Source organism: Chinchilla lanigera, unplaced genomic scaffold (assembly GCF_000276665.1).
Source record: "Chinchilla lanigera isolate Chin_1 unplaced genomic scaffold, ChiLan1.0 scaffold00005, whole genome shotgun sequence".
NCBI classification, from domain to species: Eukaryota; Metazoa; Chordata; class Mammalia; order Rodentia; family Chinchillidae; genus Chinchilla; species Chinchilla lanigera.
In genome coordinates this window covers 34,892,490-34,909,400 of record NW_004955406.1, presented here as the reverse complement: position 1 = coordinate 34,909,400, position 16,911 = coordinate 34,892,490, and the positions used below count along the sequence as shown (strand labels likewise).

The following is a 16,911-nucleotide window of genomic DNA, read 5'->3' as shown; positions in this document are numbered from 1 at the left end:
CACAGAAGAAGGGATGAAACTGTGCACTGGGGACCACTAGTAAATTGCCCAGCCTCCCTGGACCTCTAATTCTTGTTAGTGTTTTCTTCTGCCAAATAGTGTTGAGCTAAACAATCTCTATGGGCATTTTAAGATTTAATTGTACATACTAAATTAGATCAGTTTCAAAGAGTAGTATTCACTATTTACAACCTTTTTATTCACTATTGTAATATTTTTAAATTTTTCAGTGACCCCATTTTTATTCTAAATACCCTATCGGAAAGAGCATTGGCTATCCTTAGTACCCTGGTCTCTATGTAGCTCATATTTTTGAGTTCAAATATGGTTTCACATCTTGGAGTAACTGAATGAGTCATTTTCCCAGAACTCTCACATCTCACAGATGGTAAAGCTGCCAAGTTTTACCTCATTTACATATGAAAAGGTTTCATATGTTTCAGAGATAACTCATTTATCTATGAGAGCTTTCTCAGTCACACCAAAAAGCTAACTTTTTTTGTACATGTACTTATCCTAAACTGTTTTTAATTCTTGCCTACCTTTGTTTTGATCCTTTGTACTATCAGAAACTACAAAACAGAAATTAATTCCATTAGGTTCTTACTCATTTCCTGAAAATAAAATTATACAATGAACAGAAGGGATAAAAGGATTACACTTTTTTTCTCTATTTACACACACACATAAAACAAAGACTTGCCATCAATGCATTGCCATTAATTTCTAGATGGGCAAAGATAACAGGGCAGTGCTGGCCAGCTAAGGTCAGCCTAGAACTACCCACACTCCTCACAAAAGAGCCCACCCTAGGTCAGAAAGCCACATTGCCTACAACCAACCAAAAAAACATGGATGAGCAAAGAGAAAACAGTATTATCTGCACAGATCCATAAACTCAGGAGAAATAATAAGTTGCTATTTTGAGCCACTGAGTTTTAGGGTGATGCATTCTGAAATCGTAGCTAATGCATCTATTAAAAAGAAATACTGCTTTAAAAGGGAGAGGCTGATAAACTATCCTGACTGCTGCTAAGAGCTGAAGTACAATAGGACGGAGCTGTGCCTGTCAGCGTCACACATGATCAAGGAGAGCATGTGGGGTAGTAAAGAGCAACAAGTAAGACTGTAAAAACCATCAGAGAAATGGTGCAGCAGCTTGAGGAAGATGTATGTTGGGCTTTTCTTTATTTGGAATGGGAAATGTTAGAGCATATTCATATGCAGATCAAAATTCCCCTAAAGGAGAGAAATTGATATGGAGAATAAAAAATTGCAGAAGCAAAGTCCTTGAAAAGAGCAAGTAGCATAGATCACAGGCAGAAGAGTTCACCTTAGATGCAATCAGGGATGTTTATACTAACAAAAAAGACCCTAGCAAGCCTGGGCTGACATTGGAGAGGATCAGTGGGCTCACTGGTAGGAGGAGGAAATGTTCATGTCTAAGTACCTTTGTTTTCAAATTAAGTATGAGAGAAACGATCACCTGGCAAAGAATAAAAGCTCTGAGAAACTCACCAAGACAAAAGAAAGAGCAAAATAGTCATTTTAGGAAGTAAGAGGGTACTGTAGATAAGCAGGCCAAGTTGGGAGGCAGCATTGAATATGTAAATGGGACATTCTGCCATGCGTTTAAGATGAGATGAATACAGTTGCTTTTTTCTCTGGCGATGATGAGCTGCTCTGGGCAAAGAGGAAGCAGATTTCTCCTTCCACCACTAGAATCCTCCACAAAAACTTAAGATCGTCTCTCTTGCCCTTTGTCTTTCAGCTCTAAGGTTGAACTAAAATAACTCTTCTTCAAAAGACTATAAATGGTCTTAAATTTAAAGAAAATAATTAATTTCTATAATTTTCCATTTCTGTAAAGGGCTAAACAGAAAGAAATACAAGTACAGAGATCATTACAATTTGATGATTCTGTTTTTCAGCCCTAGGTACAATAACTACTGTTAATTCTCCATGATGTTAAGTTTCCTGTTGTCCTATCCTCACTCTATTGGCCTAATCCAGGCATCGCAAGGGGTTGCTGGTTTGATGGGCTCTTTTCTTCAGAAAGTGACCAGAAAGGGGGTTATGAGATGAGGAATGACAGAAAATCAATGTAATTTAATTCTGTAGCTAGCTTAACCAAAGCATCATAAAATTATCTCAATTTAAAGTGAACCCTAAACTCTTTCTTCATCATCAAATAAGTAGAATCCAACAGAACAGAAGTTTAACCAAACCTATTTTATCATATCTAACACTTGCATTGAAAAGCGTTACAACTGTCAACTTGTTACCATTTTTATTAATGTGTAATCAATTAATAAGCACATATGTGTTTCACAGACAGACCCAAAAGATATTTAAATAGAGATTCCAGTGAACATGAGAACCTTGCCAACATTCTTAAGACCTGTTTCCTAGTGGAATTCACAGTTTGTTGTCACAGATCAGAAAGATGCTTTCCTAAGCACAAATGTAAATATGTCCAAACACCCCAAATAAAACCGCCAGCACCGAATCTTATGTACATTTATGTCTGCTCAAGAAGCACGAAGCTTTGCATGGTGATAATGCCAGAATCAGCAAGGTTTAAAAAAGCTGTGATTTTGTTATTGAAACTTACACAGACCACTGCCTTTAGAAAGATTTGCAAAATTCTATGTGAATGAAGATAAACTAACACAAAACTACCCACCCTAGCCAGAAAATGAGTACGTCTCAAACAACCTGGCCAATGACATCCTCATTTACTCAAACCCTCCCCGGTGGCAAGAAAGTCCATACAGGAGTGTTAGCAGCAACATTAGTAAATGAAGAGATAATATTAAAGCCAGTTAGTATAATCATATGCTAACTCCTTCCCATAGAATATTTTTCTTCCTTCCCTTCTGAAAAGCTTTACTCATCCTTCAGGTTTTGCCTTAATTTGTGAAATTTCATCTCATTCCCTAGGGAAGGTGGCCTTTAGCTCCTGGCTGATTTTGCAGCTCCTTCATGGTGCTGAGCATGTTGTGTGACTTTTAATCCTATGTGTCCCGCCTCCCCATCAGCCCCCAGCCTGTGATTTTCCTAAGGGCAGAAGCTGTCTTCTGCTCATCTGTATCTCCTAAGACCTGACTCAATCTTTAGTGTATTATATGGGTTAATGATTAATTAACAAATTTAGTGTTTTATAATAGGCAATATTGTAATGGATATGAAAATAGCTTCTCATGCACATACTAACAGGAATCTTACAGCATTAGAAATTAAAATTCTTAGAATCTTCAATTGTTCTGCTAGAAAAACAAAGAAAACTAAAAATCCGAGGTTGAGTCAGTCCGGTGAATTAGGAGGAAGGAGAGATGTTATGCCAGAGGAAAGGACACAGGAACACGCCCAGAGATTCAGAAAATATGATTCAGATGTGGAAAACAAGGAGCCCATTTAGCCAGAAGGCTTAAGGTGCTCTTGGAGCGATTACAAGGGCCTTTTATGCCATAATAAGAAGTTTTTTCTGCATTTGAAATGGAGAAAGATCCACTGAGTAGCTTTAAGCAGTACAATAACATAGTGAAAATTACACACGCAATGATCAGGCAGCATCTGGTGAATTAGAAATGGGAACAGGATCAGAAACAGGAGCTTTGGCTAGAAGGCCTTTGCAGTGATCCAAGTGGGTGAGAAGTGGGTGCTTATCTGCAGCAGAAACGGAGATAAGAGGACAGATGCAGAGATAATAAGAGGTAAAAGTGACCTGAGAACTGGCTAATGTGAAAAGGAGAAAAACATAACGAATGCTCAAGATTTTAAACACTGGGGCTGGGAGACTGTGGAGACTGAGAAGAAACCACGCTTGAGCAAAATGGGAGAAGAAGTCAGCAGTACTACAGGAGTGGGCTGAGCGTGCAGCTTGGTTTGCTCACGCCAGCAGACAGCCCACTTTCTAACCTCCTCTCTGGAACCAGTATTAGTTCCCGCATTCATACTCACGGTCATCCTTCTAGGCAGATACAGAGGATAAATTAGAGATGCCTCTAATTTAATGTAAGTGAAATTATACGGAATTTAGCTTTGTCTCTGTTTCTACCCATTCTTCTCAGCAGAATCTTGACTATAGCTCCCAGTCTCCATCCAGTTCTCTCTATCCAAACCCCTTATATTTTCCACTTCAGGCAACTATCTTCTTTTCCACCCCAAAAAGGCGCTGCAAACCCACACAGATAGTTTGAAGGTCTGGGATGGTTGGCATATGTTTGAAATATCCTTAGAGTTTTGACAGAATTGTTATTCCTTGTGATGTTCAGCTACTGTCTCACATACAGAAATGGTCTCTATTCTGACCCAGAGACAGCTCTTACACCATCGCCAGCTTTCTCAAGGTGACGTATCTCTCCAGACATATTTTGGGCTTTATACTTTTCCTGAATAGCAGTAGGGTCAAAGGGATTGTTCACACCATAGCCTGCAGCATTTTATTTGAGCATCTTCTTTTTTAAAATTTCTGTTGCTGCCTGTTTGTAGTACTTAATGATTACATTCATTGTGGAAAGTTCCTACATGTACTTAACACCTCTAATTCTTTTTTTCATCCTCTTCCCCTCCTCTACCTCCCCACTCCCTCCAGCTCTTTGTACCCTTTCCTTTTGCAAAAGATTGATCTCTATGTTTCCTATTCATAGCACGTGCGTCTCCCAGCTCTGTCCAGCCATTCCTTCAAGAAGTCATGCACTGTCACCACCACCAGCACAGAAATCAACCATCTTTCCTCGGGAGTTTCCTTTCTTAAACTGTCTTCCTTTGCTTCCTTTTCTTCTTCTCTGCATATGCCTTGGAACCCAGCATCCCCAACATAAAAGTACATATATAATTAAATACAAGGTCAGCTTCTATCTCCAGAACTAATATTCCCACATCCGTCGCTTTGTGCAGCAAATACAAACCCAGCCACCAGGAGTCAACCTTTATTAAGGGAGGGTGAGGATTTTCAATAAAGAGACCACAACCTTAAACTATTTATGCTACACAAGTTCTTAGGACTATCCACAAAATTCTTAAATTCCAAGAAGGAATGATGACAGTGTATTTTTAATTTGTTGACTTGATGTGGATTTAGGCATACCACCCAAGGAGATTTTAATTCAGGCCCATGGATCTGCTTCTTTAACAAGTTCCCTAATAAGTCTGATGCCAGAGTTTATGCTTTGAGAAATGGTTGTAAAATTTTATAATAGAAGTACCTGCTATTAAATGAAAATTTTAAGTTCTAATTTGACACACAAGTTTAAGTATCACATTATTTCTTGTATCTGAGACACCCAAAGGGTAAATAAAGAGCACAGCGGAAGATAGATATTGGGAAGTAGGAGGAACATGTTCAATTGGGAAATGGAACAAGGGAGGGGGAAGAGGCAATGGGAAGAAAGCAGAAAGGGAACAAAAGAGAATGGAAGGGAAAGATGGAAACTAAGCTTGTGTAGATGGGGATGTGAAGAAAGGGTGAAGGGAGGAAATAGGATGGGAGAGAAAGAATTAAAGCCAGGGATGAGCTCAGTGGCACAGCACTTACCTGGCAAGAGTGAGGTCCTGAGTTCAATTTCTGGTTTGAAAAAAAAAAAAGATGTTGCAATACATACAATTATAAATTCCCTATGATAAATGCAATCATCATGTATGACAGATATGTACCAATAAAAAAATGAAGTTTAAAAACAGTAAGTTCAAACATCAAATGCCAGGAACCATCTCAACAAATCCAGCCTCACTGGATTTGTTGAGATGAAAGAGAAATAATAAGTTCTCTTTTTCTATAGCTGGCCAGAACAGCGGAATTTCTGTGCATCAGAGGTGAGAGGGAGAGAAACGAAAAGTTTAGAAACATTTCTAACACCAGTACAGCAGGTTAAGATTAAGAACATGATACACTGGAAGAGAGCAATAGGTAGGAAACCAACAGCCCCAGTCTGAAGGACGACAGGAGATAGTTGCCACCTGTAGGATTTCCATAGACTGAGCAGTCTTAGTTCAGGACATAAGTATACCAAATATATATGTGTATATATCTATATCTATATCTATCTATTCAATATACATATTCATGACACTAAGAGTTATCTTAAAAAGAGTGATTTAAAACAAAAATAGATTACATGATATATCAGAATATGTATTTAAAAATATGATAGGTCAACAGCAAACTCTTGTGAAAGTGGACTGCACATGAAGACATCAAGTTTTGCTGAGTTTAAGTTGATAATGATGCTCGCCGGCCCTCGCTGGCCCGGCGCAGCCCCGCCCCGCCCCCGGAAAGGCAGGCAGCGTGCGCCCGGGAAGCGGCGCGGAGATGCACACCGGCCCCGGGACGGCCCACGCCGCGCGGTCGAGAACCGCCAGGCCACAGAGAAGCACCGACACAATAGGCCCGCCAGGAGACGTGCGTGAACCATCCCGACATGCAGAAACCTCTGGGAAAACTTGCCACACGGAGGGGCGCTCTTGGCCCTGCCCTTGAAAGCCAGAAAGGTCCAGAGTCAGCGGAGGAGCAGCTGATGAACAAGGACTCGGAGTACAGGAGAGTACCGACGCCCGACGACTCAGAGGTCGAGCTGACTGGGGACACGGGAGCCATTCGGGAGCCGGAAACCAGGAGGACCTTGCACAGCACCCAGGAAGACGCCCTGGAGGCCATTCTCCGCCCCCTCCCCCGCCCCCAACTGTACAGGCTGCGGTGGAGGAGCGAATGGGGCTCCGGAGAGGTCTGTACCCAGACTTCCTGGATTACAGAGGTGCCCAGTTTTCAGATTCTGTAGAACCGCCTTCATGGAGAAGGACCGTTGACTCCAAGGAGGAGCCCCATGAAATCATGAGTATAGAGGAAAGAGTAGACGGCCCGTGCCTGTCTCTCTGTCCGTCTTTTCAGTCCTGGCCTTCCTTGCAGCCATCACACCTCAATGAGGGGAGTCACTGATGAGGAGGTAATCAGCTATTTTTCACAACCCTTGGGCTGTAACTACTTGTTGGATCTTTCTTGCACATCTTTGTTTTCCTGAGAAACCATTTTGAGGATGCCAACATGCACTGCAGCAGCCATTGATGATTTCCTACCAATCTGCCCATACCTCTGTAATGTTTGTATTGTTCCTATGCTGTTTCATAAATGGATGTGTTTGTTACTGTGTGTTTTCAACAACAACCACTGAGAACAGTCAATGATTGTTTTATTGATCACTCATGTATAGCTCAATCTGTTTTCCCTAGAGACCACTTTGGAGAAGCCAGGATATAGTACAACAATCATTGATAATTTCCTGCCATTTTTGTCTGTAACTCACTATTATTTGTCTATTTGTTTTCCTGAGAGACTATCTTAAAGATACCAATAGGTAAAATAACAACCATTGATAATGTCCTACCACTTTGTCTGTAATTCGGTGAATTCCCCCTATTGTTATGTTGTCCTTCTTTTACACTTTAAAATAAAAAATTTTAAAAAATGATAATGATTTGATCAGTCTTCTATTCTTACAGCTGGTAATCTGAACAATGTAGTTGAAGATAACAATATGTAATATAGTAGCCACTGTTAATTCCTATCATTATTGTGTTTTGAAACCCTGTATCATTTTTATTGTTTTTGCTTCATTTTGTTTTTGTCTACATTGTTATTATTTTATTATTGTTTTTTGTTCTCTTTAAAATAAAAAAAGAATAATTCTTCTTAATACCTAAGTACATGATATTTAAATAAAGGTAAAATGTGATACTGCTAGGGATATATAACAGAGACCTTGATTCTGAGTTCAACTCCCAATTGCAACTCTCAGAATTCATGAGACCTTGAGGTATTTTTTTAAATAACATGGAGCTAATACTAATGCACCACAGAAGGTTGTTATGATAACTTAGTGAATCTAAAATGAGTGGGTGTAAAACTGCTGTACAGATTCAATGCAATTCCCATTAAACTACCATTAGCATACCTCACAGATCTAGAGAAAACATGCCTTAAATTCATCTGGAACCAGAAGAGACCCAGAATAGCAAAAGCAATCCTGGGAAACAAGGACAAGTCAGGTGGAATCACAATCCCTGACCTGAAATTATACTACAAAGCTACTGTAAAAAAATCAACCTGGTACTGGCTAAAAAACAGACCTGAGGATCAGTGGAACAGACTGGAAGAAACAGACACAAGCAAAAACACACTCAGCCACTTAATCTTTGATAAAGGGGCCAAACAAACTCACTGGAAGAACACTGCCTCTTTAATAAATGGTGCTGGAAAAATTGGCTTGCCACCTGCCAAAGACTGAACATAGACCCAAGTCTATCACCATGCACCAAACTCAAGTCAAAATGGTTCACAGATCTCAATATTAAAACAGAAACACTAAATCTATTGGAAGAGAAAGTAGGTAAAAACCTTGAAGACATAGGGGTAGGCAGAGGGTTCATGAACAAAAGCCAAACTGCATGTGAAACACTTCAAAGAATCAACAACTGGGATCTCATCCTACTGAAGAATTTCTGCACATCTTAAGAAATCACCAACAGAGTAAAAAGAAAACCCACCAACTTGGAAAAAATTTTAGCTGACTGTCCCTCAGACAAAGGGCTTCTATCTAGAACATATAAAGAATTAAAAAACACCAGCCCCCCCCCAAAAAATTCAAAGACTCAATTCAAAAATGGACAGCTGAAATGAATACACACTTCTCAGATAATGAAATACAAATGGCAAATAAATACATGAGAAAATGTTCAACATCATTAGTCATTTGAGAAATGCAAATTAAAACAACATTGAGATTCCGCCTTACCCCAGTAAGAATGTCTAGCATTAAGAAATCAACCAGTAACAAATGCTGGTGAGGCTGTGGAGAAATAGGAACCCCTCTCCATTGCTGGTGGGAATGCAGACTGGTGAAACCACTGTGGAAATCAGTATGCAGATTCCTCAGGAAGCTAGGACTAGAGGTCCCATTCAACCCAGCTATTCCCCTTCTGGGTATTTTCCTAGAAGATCTAAAAATATCATATCACAGCGATATATGTGCACCTATGTCATAGCAGCACAATTTGTAATTCTAGATTGTGGAAACAACCCAAATGTCCATCCACCGAGGATTGGATAAGAAAATTGTAGTACTTTTATATAATGGGATATTGCTCAGCTTTAAAGGAAGATAAACTAGAGGCTTTTATAGGTAAATGGTCACAACTAGAGACCATACTCATAAGTGAAATAAATCAGACCTGCATGTGCAAGCACCACATTGTCTCACTAGTGTAAAACCTGAAAGAGGTTGCTGTATGAGGACCTGAACCACATCATGCTTGGTCCCAACTAAGAAAGTGTTTTTGGTTTTATGGCTAAGACAGGACAATATAGAATTGAAAAGTATCAGTTATAATAGTTCAGATAACAGTAAACTCCATTGAAATTGCTTCAAACAATAAAGGGGACTTTTTGACAAAATACAACTAAACCTTCCAGCAGTGGAAGTTAATTCAAGAAGAGACTTTAATTTTGATGACATCATGACTTGATGTCCAGTCTCATCACTAAGATTCTACTGTTCCTGCTGAGGTGAGTTTTGTTTTGGGCGGAGCTGCTATTTTGGTTCATGCCCAGAGAAGAAGAAGATTTACTCCGCATGCTACAAATCTCCAGTTTCACTCTGGATTGACTTTTATGGCTGACTGATACTCCAGATAAGACCACACCTGGGTCATGTGGCTCCCAAAAGCATACATAGAAATTTGAGAATTATGGACAGTGAAGGGCATAGACAGATGTTGGAAAAACAACGAGGAAATGTCCGTTATGAAGAACAGGGGTATAGAGATAGAAAAATTTAGAATTAACATTTTCTATTTTCACAATATCTCTAACTCATCTTTTCCTTATCAAAGTCTGGAAAATAGTACCTATCTCATAGATTTATCATGAAGGAGGAATAATAAATATAAAACATTCAGCAAAAGGTTTCACATATAGTGAGCATGCAATAAAAATTACTCCTTAAACTGGGTGTGGTAGTGCATACTTGCAATCCCAGCACTCGGGAGGCTGAGGCAGGAGGATCATTGCGAGTTTGAGACCGGCCTGGGCTACAAAATGAGCTCACGGCCAGCCTGAACTGCATAGCGAGACCCTGTCTCAAAAAAGACTTAAAAAAAAAAAAAAAATTACCCCTTAAGTCCCTTCACTTCTCAGAACAATGCCTGTCATGCAGTGGTCACTCAATAAGTATGTGTTGAATGAAAAAATGACTAACTCAGTGAGCAATGCTTGTGCACACATAGTTTGCTTGCTTGAACAGACAATAAGAGAAAGAAAAGCCAAAAGCAGTGGAGCTAATAAAATATTCTGATACACTATTTTTTGTATACTTAGCCAGTACATTTTATAAGCATAGTGTACAAAGCTTTCCAGGTCATTGCTTTCCCACAAAGACAGATAAATTTAAAATTAAGATATAAAACTACCGTCCAGGTATTGTAATGGAAAACATGGAGATGCAGAAAAGTGAACATCATGTTCAAAGAAGCTGTAAAACAGTCACATACTCAATTTGCATGGCAGGAAAAGTGAACTTTGGTACCTAGTCAATCTGTGTGATCTGAAGGAAGTCTTAGCTATCTAAATTTTGTTTCTCTATCTTCAACAATTCTCTCTTGTTTGAGTCACCACATGTGGCATTTCAAGGAACCTCAGTAGTCACACAACTAATTAGGCTTTTAATACAGACTAACACCCTAATCCCCTAGCATCCTGACTTCAAGCGTTTCCAGTATGTTAAAAGGACGAATATACAACTTCCTTTTAAAAGATTTGCTCTTCTAGAGAAATGGTACCATAATCAAAGCATTGCAAAATTATTTTGATTATCATACTTTATAAATGCAGGATGACTGAAAAACCTCATCTTTTCAAACCAATGGGTGTAAGAACCATTTAAAAGGCATTTTTTGACTACTATTATGAGTTGAAGAGTTAATCCACAGTTTTTTATAGCATCTATCCTGAAGTACCATGTGTGGGATCTCTTAGTTTTCTCTATTATTGTCCTACTTTCTACCTTCAGTAGCTTCAAAGAATTCACCATGAACATTGTAGTCAATGGTAAAAAATTAAAAACTTTTCCTCTAAGATCTGGTACAAAGCAAGGGTGCCCATCTCATCACTTCTATTCCACATAATAGTCTAGCAAGAGTAATTAGGTACAAAAAATGCATCCAAGTAAGAAAGGAAGAAATAAAATTACTTCTCTTTGAAGATGATATAGTCTTTTATGTAGAAGTTTCTAAAGATCCACAAAAAGACTATTAGAACTAATAAGTTTAGCAAAATTGCAAGATTTTAAATTAACATGCAAAAATCAATTGTGTATCTATATACTAACGATGAAAGAATAAAAAAAAAAACTAAAGAAACAACCCAATTTATAACAATAACAAAAAGAATAAAATACTTGGGAATAAACTTAATCAAGGAGATGAAAGAGTTATATGCTATGAACTATACAACTTTGCTGAAAAAACTGAAAAGGACAAATAAATAGAAAATATATCTCTCAGCTGTGGACATTAATATTATTAAAATACCCATACTACCTAGAGTGAGCTACAGATTCAATGCAATCTCAATCAAAATTCCAATGTTATTTTTTTAAGAAATAGAAAAACCAATCTTAAAATTCATATGGAATCATAAGGACCCATTGATAAGCAAAACAGTCTTGAGAAAAAAAAATGACTGGAGGACTAATCAAAATAATATGATAGTAGTGTAAAAAACTCATGAATATGTGGTCAACAAAACCTTCAACAAAGGTACTGAGACTATACAATGGGAAAAGAGTAGTCTCTGCAGCAAGTGCTATCGGTGAGTCAATGTCAGATTTGGACAGAAAGGTAACGATGCAACTTCAAGTTTCAACAGTCACTCTGAATTTTATGTGAGACATTACCTAAAGCAGAAAGACAATTGCATGGAAAACTGAAGAGGCTCTAAGAGAGGAGTGATAGTGGTAGCTTGGGCCAGAGTAGGGAGAGTAGTAAAAGCCATACATGAAAGGTAATTAGATTTTAAAACTCTAATCTGCTTAGTGGGGGCCTGGCTGTCAGTGATTCTAGGTAGTAACTGTCTTGTTCTTGAGGAATCTATCAGGGCTTAATAAAAAGGCACCTCACTCAGAGTATGTGGAAATCGTGAAGTGACAACCAGGACAAAGTAGATAGTCCATGGGTTCAGACAGGACTGTGAGTTCAAACAATCCCAAAAGCTTTAACAGCAACAACAAAAGTAGAATAACTGCCTAGGAGGTGAACTGCCACCTAATTTCAAAGCTAAGGAAAAGCTGTACTAATAGGCATACATTTGAGCCAGTACTAATACAGAAGATATACCTGTATCTACCAGGACTAACTTCACCTACCAAGGCTTACTTAATATCCAGGATACTAAGTTTCCCTAGTTATGAAAGCTCCAGAGTTTACACTTCTTGGAATGGAATACATAAAATGCCTACAGTTTTAGTGTCAGAGTCAACCTGTATAATTTGTTCTTGTTAGTCGAGCATCAACCAGAATAAATGTTTTTCAAAATGTCTTTGCAAAGCTCATGATGTCTCATATGGTCATTCATTCAATTAACAAGCATAAACTACCAACCACAGCTAGATCTCCATCTAAAATCAGGGATTAAAAACATAAAAAGTACAAGAAAACAACAACCACCAAACCCTGCCTCATTTATAGGAGTTGTCTGTCAAATATGAAACCAGAATGGGATGGGAACATGGCAGCACTGTCCAGTGAAGTCCAGAGGAGCTGTGGGTGCTGCAGTGGAAAGGTGAACACACATCAGCAAGGGAGGAGAGGAGGAACTGAGCTGCCCTCAAAGGTTAAGGTAGAATGTGCTGCTAAAAATAGGGAAGAAATAACAAACCAGAAACCAAAATAAATGTCAAGGTTCAGCCTGATCTGTGTGTTACCTCTTATTTATAGAAATCTCGTAAGTTCAACAGACAACTGAAAATCAATATTTTGTCACATAATTGACATTCAGCTTTTTGTGTTCTCTACATTTCCTTTTAGAAATACCATTGTGTTAATCAGTTCTGCCAGTCATTTCACCTTTCCCCATTTATCTGCCACTGAAAAAATGCAAGCAATTTCCCCTCCAGTGCACAAGAGTGCGTAGAATACAAGGTGAAAAATTTGAACTGGAAACATCATCCTCCATCGATTCCATCAAAACTCTTACTTCCCAGCCTGATCTGTCTTAGCGTGCTGCTTCTCTGGGATTGGATGTGTAATTACCCCTACACACACACACTTTTTTTCTGTATCCACCAGGGCTTAATTGCTTACCTGATAGATAACATGTTAAGATGCCCTGGTTACAAAAACTCCAGAGCCTGTACCTCCTTCTCTGGAACACGTAAAACTTTTGGAACTGCCTGCTCTAGAACACATAACTTTTTCTTGGTTTTGAACAAGACTCTAAAGATTTTCCCCATTATTCACAATTCTCTTTATTGATTGATCAGTCTTAATCGTCTAAACTAACCACAAGTACTTCTGGATATATAGAAGCTGTGCCTTTATTCTTAATGAACTCATAATATTCGTGTCACTTTAAATTTGTCTTATAAGTATTTATCTTATTTTATTATTTCTGATAGCTTTGCAGCGTTTGCTAGTCAATGCATTCTGAGTCACCTCAGCAGCTATTCATATTTCTTTTAAACTTTATAGTAATTAACATTTCTCCTCTTCTAGAGTATTTTCTGTCTCCGTATTTTATAACATAACATTTCCTACCACTGTTCTCTAGTACCAACAAGAATGAACAAGACTTCAAATCTGTGAATTATTCATAACATCAGCTTCTATTAAGAGTGACTCACAGGATATTAAATCAACATAAAAGAAGTTAATTAACAAAATCAACATTAAAGCTTTCTACATAGCAATAATAAACCAGCTGAGAAAGAAGTTTATTCCATTGATAACGACTTCGGTAAAATAAAGCCTAAGGGTCAACCTAACCAAAAAGGTGAAAGACCTCTACAAATGAAAATTTGAGAACACTAAAGAAAGAAATTAAAGAAGAGACAAAAAGAAAAAAAAAATTCCCTATTTAAATGCTAAGCATGTGGTAGTTATATATATTCTACTCTTCAAGGTCATTACCAAGGTCTGATTTTTCATACACATCTGCCTCCTGAGGGCACATCTTATCACAAGGTGTGCAGAGTTCATCACTGCTGCAGATACTGGCTTGGTGGGACCTGGTCAAAAACTGATGTGAGTTTTCAGAAACATCTTTGAGGAAGTATCTATAAACAGGTATATGTAATTCCACAGCATTACATCCTATACTACTAATTTTTTATTACTTCTCTACTAGTTATGCTATTGCACTGTAAAAAGAAAATATCAAAATTATTATTGCTTTTTAGTTATGCATTTGACATTATGCATGTTCCATGTCTAGAACACCAGGCAAAAACACTACCATGAGGACTAATAACATCTATTCCATTATTAGTCCTAAGTTGCCTCAAACTCTAAATTTACGTGAAATAACTGACCTTTTAGAGACAGACGACAGGAAAGAAGCAAGTGCTATAGTGATACAACCACCTCAAAATGCTGCAGCACCTCTTTCTGATGACAACTCAGGAGACTAAAAAGGTGGAACAATGAATGATTTGCCAAGTTCTTTGCTGCATGCTGCTGCCTATCTTATTCAGGATGGCGCTGATTCTGAGTCTGGCTCATACGATCCCTCAAATGCACCTAAACCCAACTCTCCTGACCAAGTTCCATCTAGGTCTACTGCACAGCAACCTCCACCATCCAGGAGGAGGAAGGTGACAAAAATTGTTCCCAAATGGGAAAAAGCTGACCTAGCTGCACAGCTCTTAGCAGGTAGAGTTACAGAACCACCAAATGATTTCTTCACCAAAATGAGAAGGCCTATAGAAATCCTTGAACTTTTTCTTGATGCTGAAGTCATTGAACTCACTGTCAAGGATTCCAGCTTATACACTTGAGATAAAGATGTACATTTTGGCATGACTAGCTCCAAATTCAAATGCTTTCTAGGAATTATTTTTCTGGTGGTTACATTTCAGTTCTTAGAAGAACTTTGTTTTGGAAACAAAGATCAGATGTGCATAATGTACTGGTTAGCGCTGCCACGAGATGCAACCACTTTGAAACAATGTTTTCTAATTTACACATTGCTGACAATGCAAATTTGGATCCAGTGGACAAGTTTTCCAAATTGCGATCTCTCATAAGCAAACTCAATGAGAGATCTATGAAATTTCTTCCAAATGAAACTTACTTCTGCTTTGATGAATCCACGGTTCCTTATTTTGGTCAACACAGGTGCAATTTATTTGGGGAAAACACATTCAGTTTGGCTATAAATTTTGGTTTGCTGACGCAGGTCTGGGCTACATTTGCTAATTCCAGCTATGTCAAATTAAAAGCCCCAATACTAAACATTAGGAATATGATAGTAGTGCATTGTTTGGCCTTCAGTTTGTGAGGCAATTTCAGAGGCACACCCAAGACAATACCATTTTGTATTTTTAATAACTTTTTCCCCTGTATTGAACTTCTTGATAAGCTCAGTTTAGTGAGATATCAGGCAACAGGTACAGTGAGAAAAGGGCACATTAACAAAGCTGTCTTGGAACCAGAGGTAGCTATTCAGGAAAAGAGAAAGAGACACATTCGATAACTGCAGATGGAATAATCACAGTGTTGTCACTGTTGCTTCTTCTGATGCTGGTATTGGTCTTCTGTGTCTCATCTATTGCTATTGCCAGAAACTGAAAAGAAAGATACAAGTTCAGCAGCCAAACATGATCAAAGGGCATAACCAGTTCATGGGAGGCACAGACAGAGCAAATGTAAACATTGACAAGTACCACACATCAATCCATGTAAAGAAATGGTATTCAAGCCTTCTTTTGTTCTATTTCAACTTTGTCTCACAAAATGCTTGGCAGCTACAAAAAAGTAGATTTTGTGGAGTTAGGTCAGGGTGTAGTATGCCATTATCTAGAGACCCATGGTCACACTGCAGAACCTGGTGAAGAAAAACCTTCTCAGATGCATAACACTGACTCATGTTATAGTGGCATAAATCATGTGATAGTGAAACAGGAAGAGTCAACACAGTGTGATGAGTGTTCCAAGAACACCACTTTTTGATTTGAAACATGTGACACTGCCTTAAATGTGATGTGTTCTGTTGAGTATCACACTGGAGAGCAGGTGTCACCACCTCCTGAAGAAGCAGCATGACTTTATACATCATGTACAATGTAACAGGAGGTTTTGCCTCATATTCTACTTGTGGAATGCCACACAACTTCACGGTGGAACATAATAGTTTCTTTCTCTTCAAATTCTTGTTCCTTGAATTTTTCTAGAAAAGTATATTAATTTTGTGCAAAAACTCAAAAAGTTGCTACCTCAGGCATAGTCATTAAAAATGACCATGTTACCAAAAGTGATCTCTGAATCATAGCTGCAATGAAATTCTTCACATACATAGAAAAAACAATCCTAAAATTCATATGGAAACATAAAAGACCTGGAATAACCAAAACAATCCTAACTAAAAAGAGTGAGGCTGGAAGAATCACAACACCCATTTTCAAATTATACTACAAAACCATAATGACAAAAACAGCATGGTACTGCTACAAAAGTAGACACATAGCCCAATGGAATAGAATAGAAGATGCAAGAACAAACTCATAAAACTACAGCTATCTGATTCTTAACTTAGTATCCCAAAACATATGTTTCAGAATCTGTCTCTTTAATGGTGCTGGGAAAACTGGTTAACCATATGTAGAAGACTAAAACTTAGAATCCCATCTGTAAGACCTAGGTATAAAA

The 16,911-nt window shown here is 38.2% G+C and overlaps 1 pseudogene; it reads left to right on the top strand.

Moving 5' to 3' along the window:
- Positions 1-14,501: 14,501 nt before the first annotated feature.
- On the top strand, positions 14,502-16,308 carry LOC102030383 (annotated as a pseudogene).
- The last annotated feature ends 603 nt before the right edge of the window (positions 16,309-16,911 follow it).